This window comes from Corvus hawaiiensis, chromosome 4 (genome assembly GCF_020740725.1).
Source record: "Corvus hawaiiensis isolate bCorHaw1 chromosome 4, bCorHaw1.pri.cur, whole genome shotgun sequence".
NCBI lineage: Eukaryota > Metazoa > Chordata > Aves > Passeriformes > Corvidae > Corvus > Corvus hawaiiensis.
Window position 1 is genome coordinate 3627501 of NC_063216.1, and position 19325 is coordinate 3646825.

The 19325-nt window shown below is 40.1% G+C and overlaps 1 long non-coding RNA gene across 1 annotated transcript in view; it reads left to right on the top strand.

The window, feature by feature from the left end:
- LOC125324471 overlaps window positions 1-14674 on the top strand; it is a 17835-nt gene extending 3161 nt beyond the window's left edge. Inside the window, exons 2-3 of the long non-coding RNA XR_007202980.1 lie at window positions 582-640; window positions 14447-14674. This is a non-coding gene — a long non-coding RNA (uncharacterized LOC125324471). The remainder of the gene's footprint in view (window positions 1-581; window positions 641-14446) is intronic.
- Window positions 14675-19325: the final 4651 nt, after the last annotated feature.

The window sequence follows — 19325 nt, forward strand, 5'->3', positions numbered from 1 at the left end:
TGATTTGTAGTTGCTCAGATACTCCAGCAAAACATTCTGCATAAATACCCAGATAGATGTTTCCTATGCTTACTTGCTGCTCACCAAAAGAAACAATTAATATAGTATTTCTTGCATTTAAATCATGCTTGCCCTACTTCTACAACTATAAGGGGAATAAAACTTGTTTTTACAAAGGAAGCCCTCTATCAATGTTGCCAAAAAATGAAAGCTCACAGCAACTGAACATCGAGATGATAAAAATTACAGAAGGACAAATGAGAATCCTGGTATCAGAATATTAAAACTTCAGCTAAAGATGTAGAGGAAATCAACATGAGCTTCCTGAACCTGAAAACGTGCTGAAACCTTCTCAAGGGAGTCACCTGGGAGCTCAGACAAAAGTGGAATCAGCTGTGGGGGTGAGGCGGGTGATGAGACAAGAGTGAAATAAACTGTGGGGGTCCATATTGATGTCTGTACTGATAGGGAGCTGGGATCCTAAGCAGTGAAGGGATCTTTGGGGCTAAGTTCTGTGTGGGACCATGTAGGCAAGTTAAATTCATATTCCTATTATCAGATCCTTTCTATGTTTTCTTCAGCAGGTGAGATGGGTGCTCATGAAGTACCTCATCCGAGGCCCTTGGGTTGGAAGGCGTGGGTGAGTAGCTGGAACTACCCATTAATTAATTTAAGCTCTGTTCAAGTCTAATCTTTGTGATTTGGGGGTTGTTTCTCTTGATGTGCATTTGGAAGCGAGGAGAATGCAAATGCAGAGCTGGTGTTGCAGTGGTGAGGAGCGAGGTGAAGAGTCCATGGTAGGAGGTGTGTTTTGTCACAGAGTGTCAGGAGCAAGCAGCTGGCTCGTGGAGGAGGCACGCTCAGTGTGTGGGATCCACGTTATCTGTGTGAACAGAATTCACTGAGGGGAAGGTGAGTTTGTTTTGGGATGGTAAGAGGAGAAGCAGCTTTGGTTTCCTGGTGTTTTGTAGGGCTGGTTTGTGCGCTGGGTGGCTGACACTGTGTGAGGATGTGCCAAAGGCAGTCTGAGAGGTTGCTGGCAAAGGGGTGCCAGGGGTGCAACAGCCCAAAACAACCTGCATAACCTCAGTTACCCCTGAAAAGGGGTACAGTTCCGCACTATAGAAACTATAAACATTCCCTGGCTGCAGGGACCTGATACCCCAGTGCAGGCAGTAAAACCCTAGCACAAGGACAGGGCATCTGTGGGAGTGGAAAGGTGTGTCCTGTGTGCATTACCACATATCTCCCCTTCCTCGGCATGTTGGCACAGCCTGCCACGATGACAGGGTGCTGCAGCTTCTCCCCATCTTCCTGAGTGTGGAGTTGGTGGTCAGGAAGGCAGAGAGGTGCTGCTGCAGCCTGGCCCTGGCAGGGAGAGGGAGCTCAGCGTGCCGAGATGCAGCTAGAGAACAGAACGCAGTGGGTCCTGCATTTGCATGGATTTACACAAATTTGCATACCAGTGTGCAAGGAGAGCAGCTGGGAAAGAGGAACAGGGACTCCAGAGTTTCATGTTTTAAAATATTACTGCCCCTCAAGCACTTCATTGTTTAACCCACCCCTTCTTCGTCCAATTTGCTGTTTGCTCCCTTTGCCAAGGAATTAGGGATGGATGGGTGACCTGGCTCAGTGCAACTGAGCTAACACAAAATACAGATGTCTGGATCATGGTCCTAGACCATGTTCCCTACTGGCTGTGACCCTTGCTTCTTGTAAATAATTTCAAAGCTCTTTGCGTTTTTTTGCTGGGTTTGGGTTTTTTTGTTTGTTTGTTTTGGGTTTTTTGCCTTTAAAATTTTGTGAAGAAGATAATTTATTTTAGGACAGGCCTTTACAAACTTATGAATGCCAGTTCTGGAACAGTGAAATGTATGGATGCTTCAAAGACATCACTGGATTTTATTTTTTTTTCTTTTCTCTAAATATCGTGTTAAAGACTAGTTTTCCTTGATGCTCTCAGGAACAGATTAACTTAATTACCAATCCCCTCCTCCTTTAAACCAGCTTGAGGCATTGTTTTTGGCAAAGTTATAAATGACTGAAAATAAGACGTTATAATGAGAATGTTAGGCAGCCATAGCTTTAGTTCTCATTATCAGCACTATCTACAATACTTCACAGTACTTTTTGACATAAAATGTAGACCGAGGCCATGAAAAGAGCAAAGTAAAGAGGGCTTGTATTTATCACTTTGATACCGTTCTTATTTAAGCATTACTTAACTAGCAGAACATCAGGCAGAGTTTGTTGCTGACTACAGCTTGCAGTTCACAACCTCCCAAAAGAAATGATGACCTGGTAAGTGTGCCAATGTCCTTACATAAAAACAGTATTTGTAATCAAAGGGTAAAATTATATGGCCCCAAATATGCTTGGCAGACAGGGAGCTCTGTGAATCATCTAGTGAGACTCTCCATCTAATAGAGGGTGGTAAGGATCATGTGAGTGGGGGGTAAAGAAAAAATGGTGGTCATGTATATTTTTCTTCAAGAGCCAGATGCTGGAGGCAAGTGATTCCACTCTAATTTTCTTTCTCTTGCTCTACTTTTTTTTTCATTTTAATGTATATTTGTGGTCCTCATTGCTGTGGAGGAAAGCCAGAAAATGTGACCCCAAAATACTCTAGAGGCTCAAAATCTATTGCCTTCCTTAAAGAGAGTTTCTTGATTCAGCAGACTGTTGTGTCTGATTTGTGATTTAAAGAGGAAAAAAAAATCCTTCATAATGGTGTATTGGGAAGGGACATGAGGCTTGGCAGCAGGAGAACAGAAGCAATGTTGTAGAGAAGTTAATGTGTACAACTATAGCTAAATTAGAATTGGATGCTCGGAGTTGCACTGTAATGTCCTCAGTACAACATAAGATTAGATATCAAGAACATCTAAATCACTGTGATTTAGGTCACTTATACTGAGCTGCTGCTCAGCCACAAATCACCCACACTCTGCTGCTCCTGGTTTTGTCTGGTGAGGTGGATATTTTCGGCCTGCACTGGTGTGATGTGGTTAGTTGCATTAATCTATTCCTTTCTGTTCTGTCCTTTTGGAGGTATTATGTACATCTAATCCCCGACATCCGTTTTAAGTCTCTTACATGGATGCCTAGAAAGAATGCAGGAGAAAGGCCAAATCTTCCACCAGAAAAGCAAAGCTGTAGCTGGGCTGTTTGGCAGATGCTGAGCCAATGCTGGCATCTTGCTGGAGGGAGGACTGAGGAGAGCGTGCCCAGCTGGGTGCGCGGGAAGGGGGTGAATATCCACAGTGCATTTCTGAAAGAGAGAAAAACTGATCACGTTATTTGCAACATACCTTTATGATTGGCCAAGAAAAGCTGAAGTTTAGAGGCAGTCAAGAGGTTCATCCCATGAAGTGGTAAGCCTGGGGCTAGTTCTGCCTGACAGCTCAAGCCCAGGACTCGTGTGCCTAAGTGAATTGTCTGAATTTCTTTGGTCTTCAAAGAGATGAGTTGGTGCACAGTAGAGGATGAGTACCTAGGTGCGTCTTGAAGTCTAACTCTGCCCCTTGCCTACAAAGGGAGATAGATTACACTGTTAGATAGCTGTGTCTAGGTGAGATTAAACAGGGCCTAAGCATCTGGTTGCAGGTGTCTCAGATAAGCGTTCTGTGTAGTCAGTTGAGAGGGGATGGTGTCTTCTGGGAATAATTGGGACCTTTTCAGCTAGGCTTCCATTCTAAATATTCACTGAAAAAGATATCCATACCTTTACCTGTATACCTTCACCTACATAGGATGCCTGCATTCCTAACCATCTGCTAAAGCTAAAACCTGGATATCCACTGTCCGAGCATCTTACCACATGATGCATATTCCTACAGATCCTGAAGACATGCCTACAAAAGGCAGGAGTTTTGTTGCAACACCAATTTATGATCTCCTGTTAATGGACTCTTTCATGTCAGTCTCCAGAAAATGATTCTATTTTGTACTGTTAAAAAAAAGCTCAGTGAAGATTGTATGTGTTTTTGCATTACTTATTATCAACAAACAAATGCTTTGGGCTCTTTCACAGTTCCTGCAAAAACTGAAATAATATATTTTATGTCTTGAACTCTTGCAAGTGCCTAATTTCATAACACATGGAACTAAATAACCCAGGAACAAAAATTAGGGCAATATCTGTGCTTCCCTATCAGCCCCTCTCGGGCTGCTGCAGGGCAAAGGGCCTTTTCTGCATTAATTACATCCAGTGTGCTGAAAGGTTTGGCTGGAGCCTTAGCCCCATACAGCTTGGCAAGGGTCTGACATGGCTAGCCAAGCCTTTCTCCCCACTGACTTGACTGCCAGGGCTGACAGCTGCCAGGTCCTGTTGTCCTCAAATGGAATGTTTCAAGGGTTCCTTCTCAAACTGTTGCCACCGACTGTCATGGAGTGAGCCCCGCTTTCTAGGTCAGCGATTTTGTGTATCCTGCCTGTATTTGCCAGCCCAGCCTTGTTAAATTGTATGCCTGAAGAGACTGCTTTGAATGAAGGCACTCAATAATTCACACGTGAGTGCGCACAACGTTTAGCACCCTCCTTTTGTCCCAGTCAAGCTGATTCTTCAGACTTGGGATGAAGCAAGCAGGTAATCTGTATATCCTTAAGACTGGCAGGATGCTGTGTGACACAGCTCATCCAGCATATGGCCTGATGGTTTGAGAAGGTGCAAAGTTATTAACCCTGTCACTACCTTCCAGAGGTGCTGAATTTAGAGAAGAAAAGAACATCATCTGCCACAGTGTTTCAAGCAGTTTTTCTTTAGATAAATAAGCATGCACCTCTTTGGGAATGACAAAATATGTTGTGTATATCAGTGACCACCACCTGTGTGTCTGGGATAGTGTTTTTTGGATATTATAACCTCCTGTGTCACTGAATGCTGAGAAAATACTTGCATTGCTAATCCTGAACCCTCTCATAGTGTGTTTGCTCTGCTGGTGCCTTTATCCATTGTGGGCTGCCAAACTCATGCTGTCCTTATCTCATCCAGAATTCTGGCTTTCATTATTAATTAGAGGTCACCTTTATGCCTCCAGCACCTGTTTAAATTATCTGGCCAAATTTGAAACTTTAGTAATGAACGTGCCCTGAGTTATGGCATGAGGATGAAAGTCAAAATCAAACCTTCACCTATGCAGGAATTGTGCTGGTAATAAGGCAAAGATGTTGGGCACAAACACCTGGGTTCTGTTTTTGAAGTCTAACTGATGAAAGATTGTGAAAATGCAGGATGGGTGTCATGATGTGTAGTAGGAAAGGTGAGGTGGCTGAAGAGTAGATCAAACTAAAAAGAGGATAAATATCAGCAACTGCTCTGAGACAGGAATTGCTGTCCTATAAATAGGAAGTATATGTAATGACATGGCTCTTAATAGGAGGATAAAACTCAGTATTTATCTAATGACATGGAAAGAGGGATGCAAAGGACATTGCTTGGAAACTGAAGACTTGGCTGATTACCTGAACAGGAAGCATTTCAGTCACGGTGCTATAGAGTAACCTATTTTAAATGGTTCTGTTATCTTAAGTAATGATGCATCCTTTTCTTATCAAATTTGGTCTATCACTTGTTAGATCAAAATATTAATAGTTGTGTTGGTAACGTGTGTCTTTCAGTCTGTTTCGAGCTCTGGCATCTTCTGCTCTCTTCTCTTGGTGCAAAGGGTAAAATGCTTCCCTGGGGCTGTTTGCATAGTGATTTGTTCAGAACTGGAGATGAACAGAGCCACTGGGGGGGAAGAGCTCTCTGCTTTAGTCTGTGGGTGAACAGAAATGAACTGAGCTACAGGGAGGGTTTTGTTTGCATAACCTGTGGATTTCATTTGCAAAAGCTGTGTAACCATAGTTATCCAGTTGGGAATCTCTGAAACAATTACATTTGGGAAACATACTTAAGGAGGCAGAAAAGGCTACTAACTAGTTGGGGGCACTGCAGCCCAGCTCTCTCTCACCAATGAAAACTGCATATAGCTTGAGAAAATCTTAGGGAAGAGGGAAATTTGTGGAGAGCCTTGTGTGAGGAAATTGCAGAGCAGGGCTGATGCTTCTCTGGACTGTGCCACTGCTGGCATCCAGAGTCATTGTAATTTTGCTACGTGTTGGCAAGAGTTTAAGACTGAGGAGTGCTTTCTCAGGGTCTGCAGACAGATATGAGTAAATTCTTTGTCTTCAGTGGTTCAAACGTATGATAAGCTGTTCATTGCTTGATACAACGGCTGGAGCAATGAAAACAACGCTGTAAGGACCGCTTTCACAAGGGACTTAGTTACTGAACCTCTGCTAACAAATATCTATGTGTAGGTGCAAGTATGGATATGAAGCACGAGCTATACTTCTCTTGATAGTGTGTTTCTTTCACGCTTGGAAAAACTTTCTAGCTTTTATCCAGAAATGGGTATTTGCAAGTATGAAGGTGTTGGATGTTAATGGCATTCAAGAAACATTTCAGCGATCCTAGGGATTTCTTGGGGGATTCTCTGAGGTGTTTGTGCAGATGATACTTTGTTTTAGAGAGAAATCCTGTTTTTTAAATCTCATTACTGTGGCTTTTGACTTTTTTGATCATGGATTGCACTTTGAATGCAAAGCAGTGTCATTTAGATAAGACAAGTTGAACAATACTACGGAACTGATGGCTTTGTGTTTAAAGTGGTTACTCTTTGAAAATACCCGCTAGCAAATATGCTCAACAGCAAACTTCTGAGAGAATTGTTCCTAATGGAATCAATTTTAAGGAAGGGAATTGCAGGATATCCCGGTGTGATCTAGTGAGTGATAGGGCAAGCATCAGTAGGATGGCTAAGGCTTGGTTTCATTTCAGAAAATTGTGGTGAATAGCAAAAGTAGGATGAAGGGGTGGGGTTGGAAGATAAAAAGAGGCAAAACAATAAAAAAAAAAGCAGGTAACGTGAGATAATTTATCTTCTCAGAAAGTGCTTTATCCCAGACTTTCACAAGAAATCCTGCCTTTTGTTGAAGAACAGTCAGGAATCAGGATAAGGCAACAGACAGAAGAGAGAAGAATCCCCCCAGCTGAGAAAAGTGTGAAGATTTTTTTTCTTTTTTTGTCTTATTAACAAAAAAATTTCTAGGATTTTAGGATTTCTAGGGGTTTCCTCCCCTGCCTAACCCCTGCTCTAGTAATGTCCTTGTTCTTGTAATGCCCACATTTAACTTCTGGGAAACACAGGCTTCTGGTTCGACTTGTGACAGTCAAGAAGAGCAGCGGCACTGTGCCGTGTTTGAGCACGTATTGTTTTGCCTCGTTGAGGGACACTTGTCCCTGGGGACAGGAGTTCATTTATCTTCATGTCGGCTCCAGAGGGAAATTGTCTGGAGCAGAGAGCAGTTAGTTGTAGTAAGCTGTGTATGTATGTGCTGTGTTTTGATGTAGTTCACTGACAGCTGGTAACCAGACCTAATCTGTCAAACTCGTTTCACCTGAGACCTAAAGTGTAACTCCCGTTCTGATCTTTAAGGTAAAAGCATCACAGAGCTACTTGGTTCCTAACCTTCTGTTTTTTTAGTACACAACATCTTTTTTTATTTCCTATTTTTTTTTCTTATCTCCTCTTCAGAAACTGAGCTCCTTTCAGCCACTGATGTTTTGGTTTTCAGCACCTTTTTTTCAAAAGAACCCGTAACAAAAAAAGAAATCAACAAAGCCCCCCACCCCAAACAGCAAAACATAAAAAAACCCAAAGGGCAATTTGTAGTAGTATACAAACTGTTTGAGTAGGACATATTATCATGCAGTGACTGCATTAACATATTTGATGTGCTTGAGCCCCTATCCTTACCTGTTAGAGTTGTTCCTGATTGGGTATTCCTGCATTTCTTACCAGTTTGCTACCTTAGGTTATATCTTTCAGATTAATTAGAAAACTGGAATCAATTAAAGGTTCCTAGAGAACAAGAATCTTGATTGTAGGAACTTTGTTACCTAGGTAATATTTATTAGTGAACGGGATTCCCAACTACACGTTCACCTTGGCTGCTCCTGTTTCTTCCGATGGACTCAGAAAGCAGGGAGAGAAATTGCTCCACACCTATCAAATTCTGCCTCTGAATTTCAAGAAGATCTTTTTCACCCTACTGAAACAATTCTTGTTCATCTAGTCTGTTTTCTTCTTTTTTTTTTTTTTTTTTTTTTTAACTGTTGCAGGGTTGGCAATGTCCTCCTTTTATTCTGAAAGCTGCTAAAAATATTCTGGGTAGAAGCTGAAAATGCAAGACAACAGTCTCTTGATGCTGAAATGCTTCATGGCCAAATGTTTGGCAACTTCTTGTACTATTTTTGTTTCTGATGGCACTATAGCACACACAGATTTGCACTAGAAAAAAGGGAGAGCAGTTGACGAGGATCATTCTTTGTAGACTGGGCCTAAAAGGACCAACAGAAGATGCCCTTTCTTATCTCTTCATCTGTTGCTTAGTTCCAAAGGGAAAATAAGGCTATTATACATTTTCTATGAATATTAGTAACAGGGAGTGGCTGGTGGGATGATAAAATAGTGGACAAGGGGCCATGCTGTGCTTCTGAAGTGTCTTCTTTCTAGTGCCAAAATCTGTGAGAGTTTTTTCAGGGTATGTTGCACTTGTTTCATTTGGCTGAACCAAAGATTTTTGGTTTGAGATCTTAGCACACGTATGAGGTTTAGGTGTTATTTGGCTTCAATTTAGACAAGTATTGTATGGTTTGTTTGCTTGTTTTTTGTTTATTTTTATTTATTAGGTTATCTATTAGACATAGATGAATAGCTTAAATCTGTCGGTAAGGAGTAAAGTATATTGTGTTGCTCTCAGCATCAGGCCAGATGAAATCTTCCTAAAATTCTCTGTTCTGCTTCTGTTGGGTGTGTTATTCTTCACATCCCTTACCAAGCAGATGTGCACAATGCATGCTCCAGGAAATTATAGTTTTCTTACATGAAATGATTAAAGGGTATTGGACTGGCTTTGTGTTACTGCACAAGTACCATATGAAATCTTACCATAAAGTCCCCAAAAGTCATTTCTCTTAGCAACAGTTTCTTTATTATTGTCTACCAGGCTGTCCTTCAGAACTGAGATTTTAAGGAAGAAGCTGGAGGTACATCACAGTTCCTTACACAAAGATTACCATTAACAGTACATTTTGGGTTTGTCAAAAATGTTGTCTGTATAAAAACAAGGGAACAAAGGATGACTTTTGAAATTATTTTGCCCAGAACATGGCTGAAGAAATAATGCTAAAACATGTTAGACATGAGTTGATGACATGAAGGGTGGTTGCTAGATATCATTGAGAGAACTGAAGGGAAAAAATGAAGCAGTGTTTCACTGAATGTGTGAGTCTTGACAATGCCATCAACACAAAGAAAACATAATCATGGTGACTTCCAGTCCTGTGAGCAGTGCCAGTGCTCTCATGAGCTTAGCAAGTGCTTGTTGCAGCCTTGAGATTGCTCTCATGCAGAAGAATTTAAAGAGAAAAGTGCTCTGGGTAATTCTTTGGAGAAGGTAAACCACAATTTATTTCTCTAAAGTTGCATAGCTGTGGGGTGTTTATTGAGAATTGTGAATGGTTCAAGGCTTTTCTTTGAAAGTCCATTTTTTAATACAAGATTGTGATAAGTTGTTATATATATAGTAATTACAGTGATTGATTTAGTTAATATATACAATAGAAGTGCTAGAATTGAAGATGCCAGTGGAACCTTAATTTGGTCCTCTTTTGCATATACACTATAATATAGTCTTTAATTATGGGAATATGTACTATTCTCTTCATACAGCTGTATGTCTGCATGTATGCAGAATATTCTAAGTACAGTACTTACCTGTAGGTCCTCTAGTGCTCTGAATGATTGATATCACTTCTCAGTTTTGGTACACAGCCAGATTTTACTTGAGCTCTAGGGATTTGCATACCCAGTGAATGGGCTATTTCTGTTTTTATTTCATGCTTTATATCTGTATTATGCCCACTTTGTTCACTTTCCAACTGTAGTTGTGCTCTGACCTCTTCTTTTCTGGAAATATGAAGGGCCAGATGTAGAAAGTACAGAAAGAGACTGCCCAAGAAACTGCCCATCAGTGCAAAAAGCCTGTGGGCACTGCCAAGCTGTTGGGTGAGCAGGGTCATACAGTGCTGAGCAGTGTTGAGTTCAAACATGTGCTGTAGATGTAAGAAGATGCAAACATGGCTTCTGGTAGTGCATCATCCATTCTCTACCCAGTGATGAATTTGAAGGAATTTTGTTATGGGACATCACCCCCAATGAGTGCTGCATAAGGTGTGATAGGGCTGTGGCTGTGAGGGTGACAGTGCCAACTGTTGTAGGATATGGGGCCTGAGAGTCACGAGTTTTTTTGATAGACAGAAGACCTGGCTAAGACATTGCTGTGATGGAAATGACCCTGAAAGGTCTGCTTGACATCAGGGAAGGCTGTAGGGAATCATTACATTAGCCTTAGAAGTTGTCATTTGTAGAGCTTGACTTGTACCTTATAGGTATTTTTTCCTAAAAAGGTTAGATATAAACCTCATAAAATCTTGTACGAGTTTTTGAACTCTTGTTCCTCTTTCCTCTAAATTGCTATGTCTCTGCACACATTAAAATGAGGTCAGTGTTGCTTGGACAGATGCAAGAACTAGACTGACAGGACTAGAACATCTTTTTTCCCCGGTATTCTCTTTTTCCCTTCAACAAGCACCATCCTCCCGTTATTGGGAATCCTGAGGCAGTGGCTGGTTCCTTAATCTATTCAAACATATGTTCTCTTCCAACACGATGCTGGTGTACATGGAAACTGTACCAGATTAAAAATGAGCACTTATCACATCTGGGTTGCTTGAGAATCACAGTGTGACCATAAGAGCTCATAGTTATCATATACATGCTGCATTTTAATCAAACTAACAATTAATTTGGATTGTCTGTGCAAGTTTGTTATCAGTCAGGCTTTTCTTTAATCAATATAAATCTGAATGGTGATTTTTATCATTGCAAATGTATTTTTAAAAAAGGAGTTGAAGTAATAGATAGGAAACACATTGCACAAAGCTATTAACACCATTAACTCCCAATATGCTTCAAATTCATTGTAAACCTGAATTAACAATACAGTTAATTTTTAACTTGCCTACACAAGATCTAAAATTTTAGATATAAAGTACATCTGTAGTATAGATAGTACTCTAAATTTGCAAAATAGAGAAGCTCTCTCTGAAGCTCTCAAAACCGTGCCTGTCCTCTTCCAACTGCTCATGAAAGTTTCACAGCTTGGCAAATCTCCTCAGCCTTTTGGCCTGACTGGTCATAGAAAGGAAAACTCTGTGGCCAGAAATGACAGTTGGTTGCTGGTTATTTTATCACTTTTTTTAAAGCAGTCTAAGCCAAGCTGCTTCTTTCCTTTCAATTCAAGCCTTTCTCCTTGCATAGCACACCTGCTAAAAAAAAAAAAAAAAAAAAAAAAAAAAAGACTTTTCATCAATTCTAGAATTTTTAAAATTTCTACTCTTAAGTCAGTGTTGCAGTTCAATGAAACCCTTCTCTGGCTCAATATGTAGAAAGAACCTGGACAAGGTCTGCCACAAATTTAAGCCACATCAGGCAGAAGAAACTGCTGTGGAAGGGAAATGCCCGAACTGAGTATTGTTCTTTCCTCAAAGAATAAGCACAGGTCATCCCATAGGAATTTAATTTAGATGGGGTGTATTGATAGAGGCTTTTAAGCTGCCTCTACCTAATAATGGGTTATGCCTATTACTCTGGTAGATTCTGAGCAGAAACCAGTAGGCAATTGTGACTTAACACAAGCTAGATACTTAAATTTGTTTTTAGTGTTTTATAGATGAACTGTGTGTAGACGGTGATCGTGCTGTACTCTATAGAAATTCTTTCTCCATCTATTAAACTGCAAGATAGGAAAATAAAATTGGGCAAAAATGTAAACTATCACTGTTCTCCCAAGGAATGGTGAGACCTGGAAGACCCAGATAACAGTGAGCTGTGAGCGGACAGGTTGCATCTCTACTCTACAGTCCAGCCATTGAGATCAGCAGCTGGTAGCCAGGGCTGTGGATTTCTCACAGCTCATACAATTCTCGTGCTGATACCCTGTTGTTACAGCTCAAGACTAAGCTACGGACTTTCCTCGACATCAAAGGAAATATTTACATCAGGCTGAAGTTCTGCAGCTGTTTCCAGATATAATATCTCTGCAGTCCCATTCTCAAGTGCCAGCTGGTTCTTGTTTCATGAGCCCAGACATAGCTTTGTGGGCAAAGGCTGTTCCAGAAAATTACTGCTCTGGAAGTCACTATTCACTCCATGTCTTGCAGTCACCTCGAGAGATCTGGAAATGCAGAGACAAGCAGTGGTTGCTACCATGGCTGCTCTCATGAATCATTCAACCAGGAATGTTTCGTGGTGTCATTGGAGTTGGCCTGAAAGCTGCCTCTGCTTGGAAATACATCAGGTAAAACTGGCACGTGGTTTGTGCTGATCTGCTGGGAGTCTGAGAATCATATCACCTTCTTTGAAGGTGTTGAGGATCTGGGGTGTTGATCCCTGGATGCAGAAAGCAGCTGGCTCTCTGTAGCTTCTGTTGCTATGCCTGTGTGCCACCAATCCCAGAAATGCCTGAGGCAGGCAGGTAAGGAAGATGAGAATGGGTTACCTGGTCATATAGCTGTGCTCATATATGAGAGAGCATCCTCCTTCCTGCCCCTCTGTGTCCTTTCCTTACCTGACTCTTGGTAAGCACAGCTGCTAGCTTGGAAAGGCCAGTTACTACAAAGCAGTTACAGCAAAGACTTGTCTTAAATCTTACACAGACAAGCCTTTGGATGAATAAATCAACCTCTTGTGGCTTTTTCAACCTGTGGTTTTCACAAGTCATTGTAATAATATTTGAGGCTTTATTCATGGGTCCAAAGGATCTCATCCTCTAGACTTAGCCCTCTGAAGTGACAATTTACATGTGCTGGCTTGTTTCTGTGTTTTGAGCTCTGCTCTGACACTGATTCTTGCCATTTCCTTAGGCAATAACATAGATAGGTTTCTCTGTAAATTACTTAGGACCTGAAAAACTGATGGTGACTGTATGATAGCAAATAAGATGTTTGCTGTCGCTGAATTTCTCCTGTATACTGGAAATTTGCAATTCTTGAAATACTAAAACCTCTTTAAGCTCTTGCCCCTCTCAGTATTAACCTGATGTGTGGAAACACTCCCCAGCACTGTGTGTCCAAGGGCAGGGGCATGTCAAGCACAGGCTAAGCACACAGTTTAGGGCATCAAAATAACCATGGTTCTTCTCTGGATTTTGGCTTATTCTGGGGTCCCAGGAAGAGAGATTGCCACATCTATTAAACCAGTAAAGAGCCTGTAAGATGGCAACAGTGACTGAGAAGGTTAGTTGTAAAAACCTGTCTTTTTCCACAATAGACCAGAGTCTGGAATTGTTCTTCCAGTCTCCATCATTGCATCTCATCTCAGTCTGGCAGAGTTGATCTAACCAGCTAATCTCATTTATGCTGCTGAGGACTTGCTAGTTAACTCTACTTGAAGCATGAAAATAATTATTTTACAAGCCATGTTTGCTCTCTTCCTCTTTTTTCCCCTTTCCTTCCTTCCCCAACCCTTTTCCTTCAGTCAGTTTTGCTGTCAGCTATGTGCAAGGACTGATGGGGTTTTACCTCCTGTTCCTCGTTCTCTACTTCTCTCCTGGTACAGTATCAGGGCAGAATCTTGTTTAGTACTTAAAGTACTAAAACCTACACTAGGATGTGTGAGAGGATGCTGAATGTGATCACCCCTTATGCTTGAAAAACAAAGGGTATTGATGAGTGGAGGGACTTAGGGATTTATAATTAGGGAATCTGGTTGCCAAGTTCAGAACAGATTTGTGGGTGAAAAATTCTGCTTGGAAGCTATCTGGCACAAAAAAGTTTCCTTTCATGTGAGTTTTTCAACAACATAGTGCATGATCATAATGATTGTGTTATTTTATTTTTTAAATAAGTTTTTCTGTATGCCAAAAATCAGACTTAAACACTTTGTAGAAAGAACTTTCTTACCCTCTACTCTACACGTATTTTTATATGGCAGTAATAAAAACCTTTAAGTTGATAATAATCAGAAAAAGTTTGCAGTGTTGTAATCAAATGAGGACAATGATATCCTATGGTAATAAGTAGCTCAAAATAAGAATACTTCTTCTTTTTCCAGCCATAACAACAATAGTTTTTCTTGTGTTCTACCACTTTTAGTAGAGGCTGGAAGGATAACTTAAGTCCAAGTCAACAAAATTTTGCATAATAATTACGTTTCAAATGAATTTCTCACTCATTTGCATAGCTTAACCTGAATATCAATGCTGTTTTATTTTGTGTGAAAGTTTGCTTTTTTTCCCACCAATTCTCCATTAATAAGGAATGTATTTTCTTTAACAGATGCAGAGAACCTGCTTTTCCCCACCTCCCTCTACAGGAAAATAACATATCTGTACTCAAACCAATAAAGAATATGCTGTAGATAAATTCATACCATACCAATGGAGCGTAAGGATTCCATTAATGCTTTAGTGATATTATCAAGCAAGAAAAAGGCAAAATGCATCCACGACTCTTACTCTGCTGGGTCTGTAATGAAGCAATGTTGTAGCAGCTGCTATAGTTTTTTTTTTTTCCCTGTAGTCATCGGTTGGTGTATTGTGAAAGTTTAAAAAAAAATAAAAAATCCTGACATTTCCTTCTTTCTTTTTCTGTCTCTACTTTTTTTTATTTTAAAGAACAGTCAGCTTCCTTTTGTTACTACTGTGATGTACTTTTCCCTACTAACTCCAAGAGCAATATGGAAATTACTAATATGACAGAGAAATATGAGCTTTATACTGTAGAAAAAGTGGCTGTAGCAATATATCAGAGAAATTATTGAATGTTATCGGTCATAGCACAATTTATTATTTTACCAGTGTGCTGTGAAAAGTTGCTCAGCCAACTCAAAGCTTTCCTACTATATTAGTGCTGTCTGGGAGTTTAACTGGTAGCACTTTGGTAAATGCAAGCACAGTAATTATTTGCACATCAGGCCCTTGGATTCCTCCCTCCCCATCCCAACCCATCATCTTAACATACTGTACGTGCAAGAATTTGATTTACCTTCTTTATTTTGGACTTTGTATGGTAAGGCTTTCACAGAGAAAAGATGGCTGAAAGATATAAGGGAGGGCTGAGAATTTGGAAACTGTCTGCTCTGCACTTTGTGTGTGCTCCCTGCCAAACTCATGTGCAACTCTCATTAATGCTAATGGGATTTAATACATGCTGCAAGAGGAAAATATCCTCATTTATTTTGCACTGAATCGAGTGGGTAGCAAAAGTGCTGTATTGACAACTCTGGAGCCCTCTATTTATCCAAAGAACAGGCAGTGTCAGAATAAGTTCCTCTTACAACCTGGTGTCTCAATCCTCTTGTGGGGGGAGCTCTGGAGGAGAGCACAGCCCCTGGCACCTCTGCCTCTCTTGCCTGCCCGTGGGACAGTCTGGCAGTGTGGGCACCTGCACAGGAGCTGCACTGGCAAGATTTGACTCTTGATATACAGCAGTCTGAAGATCTGAGATTAGGCTGGGCTTGGGTGAGTGCTACAAGGATGAACAGTACAGAGGAGTTCTTTCAAATCATAGAAATGGCCCATCCTCACAGTTCTGCCTGTAAATATTTCAGACCTACATAAGCATGAGAGGAAAACTCTTTCCTGGGCTTTACTGACTTGGATGTAAACTGTGAGGTTGACTTTTCAGTAAGGGGGTGCTTAGATAAGTCCTTTAAAATTGCAGTTGCTCCTAAGCAATGTCACAAGATGTAGGCAAGGTAGCAGCAATGAATTCAGTGGCACACGTGCAAGACAGAGACTTTTTCAGTATGACTGAATGATAATGATAACTTTAAGATGTCTCCTGCTATATATGTGTGTATAATTGTCAGGAAATACCTCTCTATTGAAGCTTCTCACAGTAGTTTTATTAAGCTAAAAACATTGGAAAAATAAAGTAGGAGGAAGGAGGAATCCTAATCCTTTATCCGGATCAAGACAACATCGAGTTCTTTTGACTGAGATAAAATTAGGCATAATTATATGCAGTTTAACATGCAGAAAGTCACATTTCATTGACAATTTTGAGTTCTTTCAGAGGAAAAAATTGGAGCTGACTTGCCCTTTTATGGAAAACTGTCTTATTTACATGTTTATTTTCACTATTATCCTGTCTCATCTAAACTTCATTGATTGATGTTATGTCCATTGAACAGACAAGGAGGCTCACTTCAGCTTTCAAACTCAGCTACCTCACACCCAACAATTACCCAGGGCTACACTGCAGTGCTTTGTTGTTTGACATCCCTCCCTGTCAGCAGGACTCTGGGTGCAGTCTCTACCTGGCTGGCCTTACACAGCTCCCTCGAGCACCTTGTGTGATGATCTATATAAAACCCACTTCAGCACCAGCAGCTGTCAACTGTTGTACAGGAACTTCCTGGGTGCTGGTTGTAATGAAGATTTTGGGATGAAGCATTGCTTCTTTTTCTCCCTTGGGCTAGAGGAGAAGGCTTTGGAGAGAGTAGAACTTGCTGGGGAAGGAGTCAGGGCATGCATAATACCATCAGGCATGTTGTAAATCAAGGCTGATGTCCATTGACTTGACTCAGGTTCTAAAACATTTTGGACTTCAGAATTTAATTTGAGTCCCACTACCAAGGAATGCCTTGTTGAATGTGTGCCCAGGACACCTTAAGGTTTTGACTGTCCTGTTTTTCCTTTATCTCCTTCTTTTATTTCAGGAACGCCACCTTGTTTCTCATTTAAACCCACCTATCACTGGGTCATAGGTGACTTTTATAGGTGTGCATTTTTTAAACCTCATGCTAAGGAAAAACCTCTGAGTTCTATAATCTGATTCTAACAGATGTATGCTCTTTTCACCTCCAAGTGCTTAGTGTAAAATGGGCCCTATGGAACAAAAAGCTTGAGTTTTCATATTGTCCAAGCTGTTGTCTCAAAAGTGGATTGACATAAAAAAATAAAAATGGAGTCAGCTGGAAGTTAGCACCATCCCAGGGAGCTCTGAAGGCATTTTTTAAAATCTCAATCAGATATTAAGAAATGTTTTAAGCAGTTGCTCTTATTTTGTGTGATACCAAAGAAATGGTTGATGATGTTTAAGTAGTAGGCAAAAGATATTGGAAAAGGAAAATGATAATATAAAGCTAAGTTGTGTTTTGAAAGTTGGACATGAGCCTTTCCTTTACATTTTCTTCTGTAATTTGCAGTTACTTGTTATTTGGGTCATTAAATCAACCTGCAGATTCCAGGAAGGAGACTTCATCCTGAAACTTATATTTTATTTTGGGTTTTTTTGAGGGCCATCTCAGTTTGTAGTTGACGTGGATCTTTGCTAAAGATGTAAAGATACTAAAGATGATTCCTGCTGAGCTCAATTTTCAATTTATAATTCAACAATTAAAAAAAACGTACTTTCATTTGAGAAAAATGTGTGTTTGAACAGAATTTAGACTTGTAGTGCAAGGCTTGTTTGCAAGGCTTTTTAACTCAGCTAAACAGTTCACTTCTATTCTACAATTTATTTAATTAATGTTCATCTCATTAGTAGGGATCTATCTTAGCCATCTACCATTATACAGTAAATTGCTTTAATGAATTCTGTGATTCTCTCAAAATTCCCAATCAGATGAGAGGCCTTGCTAATGTAATAAGTCAAGAAAGTACAGCTTTGGAGATTCATTAGATTTTATTTCTTATGAATTGTCTCTGGCAAAACTTTGAGAGCAGTGTAATGGTCAAAAGGGGCCATTAGTAGACCTGCTTGTTAGAGATGTCCAGAAAGAACAAAGTTTAGTTTGGTTTTGAAATTCATTAGTACACTGTTGATTTTTTGTTTTTTTAGGAGGTGTTTTTATTTGTTGGTTTTGTGATTTTTTTTTTTTTTGATCTCTTTTTTTTTTTTATTATTATGGTCAAATTTCCTTTAAAATAGGCTGTCAAAGCCTGAATTTCATTTTTAGCTTAACTCAAATGACAGAAGAACAAGGTGTGTTCCAAGAAAAGTCCACAAAAGGTGTCTACTAAATTCAGTTGAAAGATGATTTTTGCTTGCAGTGTGTACTGGAAGGAATTGGAAAGCATGACAAATAAAAAAGCAGAATTGGTAACTGTTCACTTAATAATTTTTCCTGACTTCCCCTCCTAATTAACACTCCTCCACTTGAGTTAGTATTCAACAGGATCAGAAAATCATGTAGAAAGGAATTAGAGCACTTATCAGAATAGAATATTTCATTTGAAAGGGACCTACAGTGAGTTTTTCTTTTGAGGCTTAAGTGTCTGGATACTTCTTACTATGCCTTGTTGTCTAGATACTTTTTAATTCGGATTATCCTTGCAAATGAGGGGTGTGACGGAGAAGAAGCTGCTCCTGGACTCCCAGCTCCCAGGCTGCCTTTGCAGTAATATTTAGGCTGTACCTGACTTAGAAGAAAGAAACACGGAGCCTCCCCTGCCCCTTTTTCAAAGTGTAGCAACTTCACCAGGAAACGTTTTGCAGCCAACTCTCCATTAGTCCAGGTCTGTCTTCCTGCTGCAGTCAAGGATGTGAATCTGCACAGATTAAGCATATTTTTTAAGACACCAGTTTTGTGCAGGAAGTATAAAGATAAGTCAAACAAACTTTTTTTCCTGTCCTGTTCTTCTCTCCCTGGCAACTATCCCTTTCTTTAAGCTCTTTGACACTCCTCATTCATAGGACAGTAGAATGATGTTACAATAATTTCCCTTCAGCAGCAGGAGACACATAGCTGTATATTATGCCCTTTAGCTAAAAGAAAAATTGATTCTGTCATGTATACATTTATATCTCATCTATTTTTTTTTTAAGGAAATTTTTAACTTTCCTTATGACGCTGAGGTAGAAAATAACAAACTGTTGAGATATATGACATGATTCTCTCATCTTGGGAAGACTGTCCATCTTGAGAAACAGGAAATTCAGAAGTGAAACTAAACAGTGATTAGAGCTCTAGGCAGGTTTTCTTTTCTACAAAAAATCCTGTTACATTTTTGGAGCATGTTTTCCTGAAAAAGATAAAATGATTAGAGAACTGAATGCAACATGTCAAGTCTTTGGAGTGTCTTACTTTCTGAATCCTGAAATTTGAGAGAAACATATCTTCACAAACAGCCAAATTTTAATCCATGTGCTGTTAAAAGGTTTATTATCTTGAGATAGGGGGTACATTCTCTCTAGGAGCAGGAGTGCC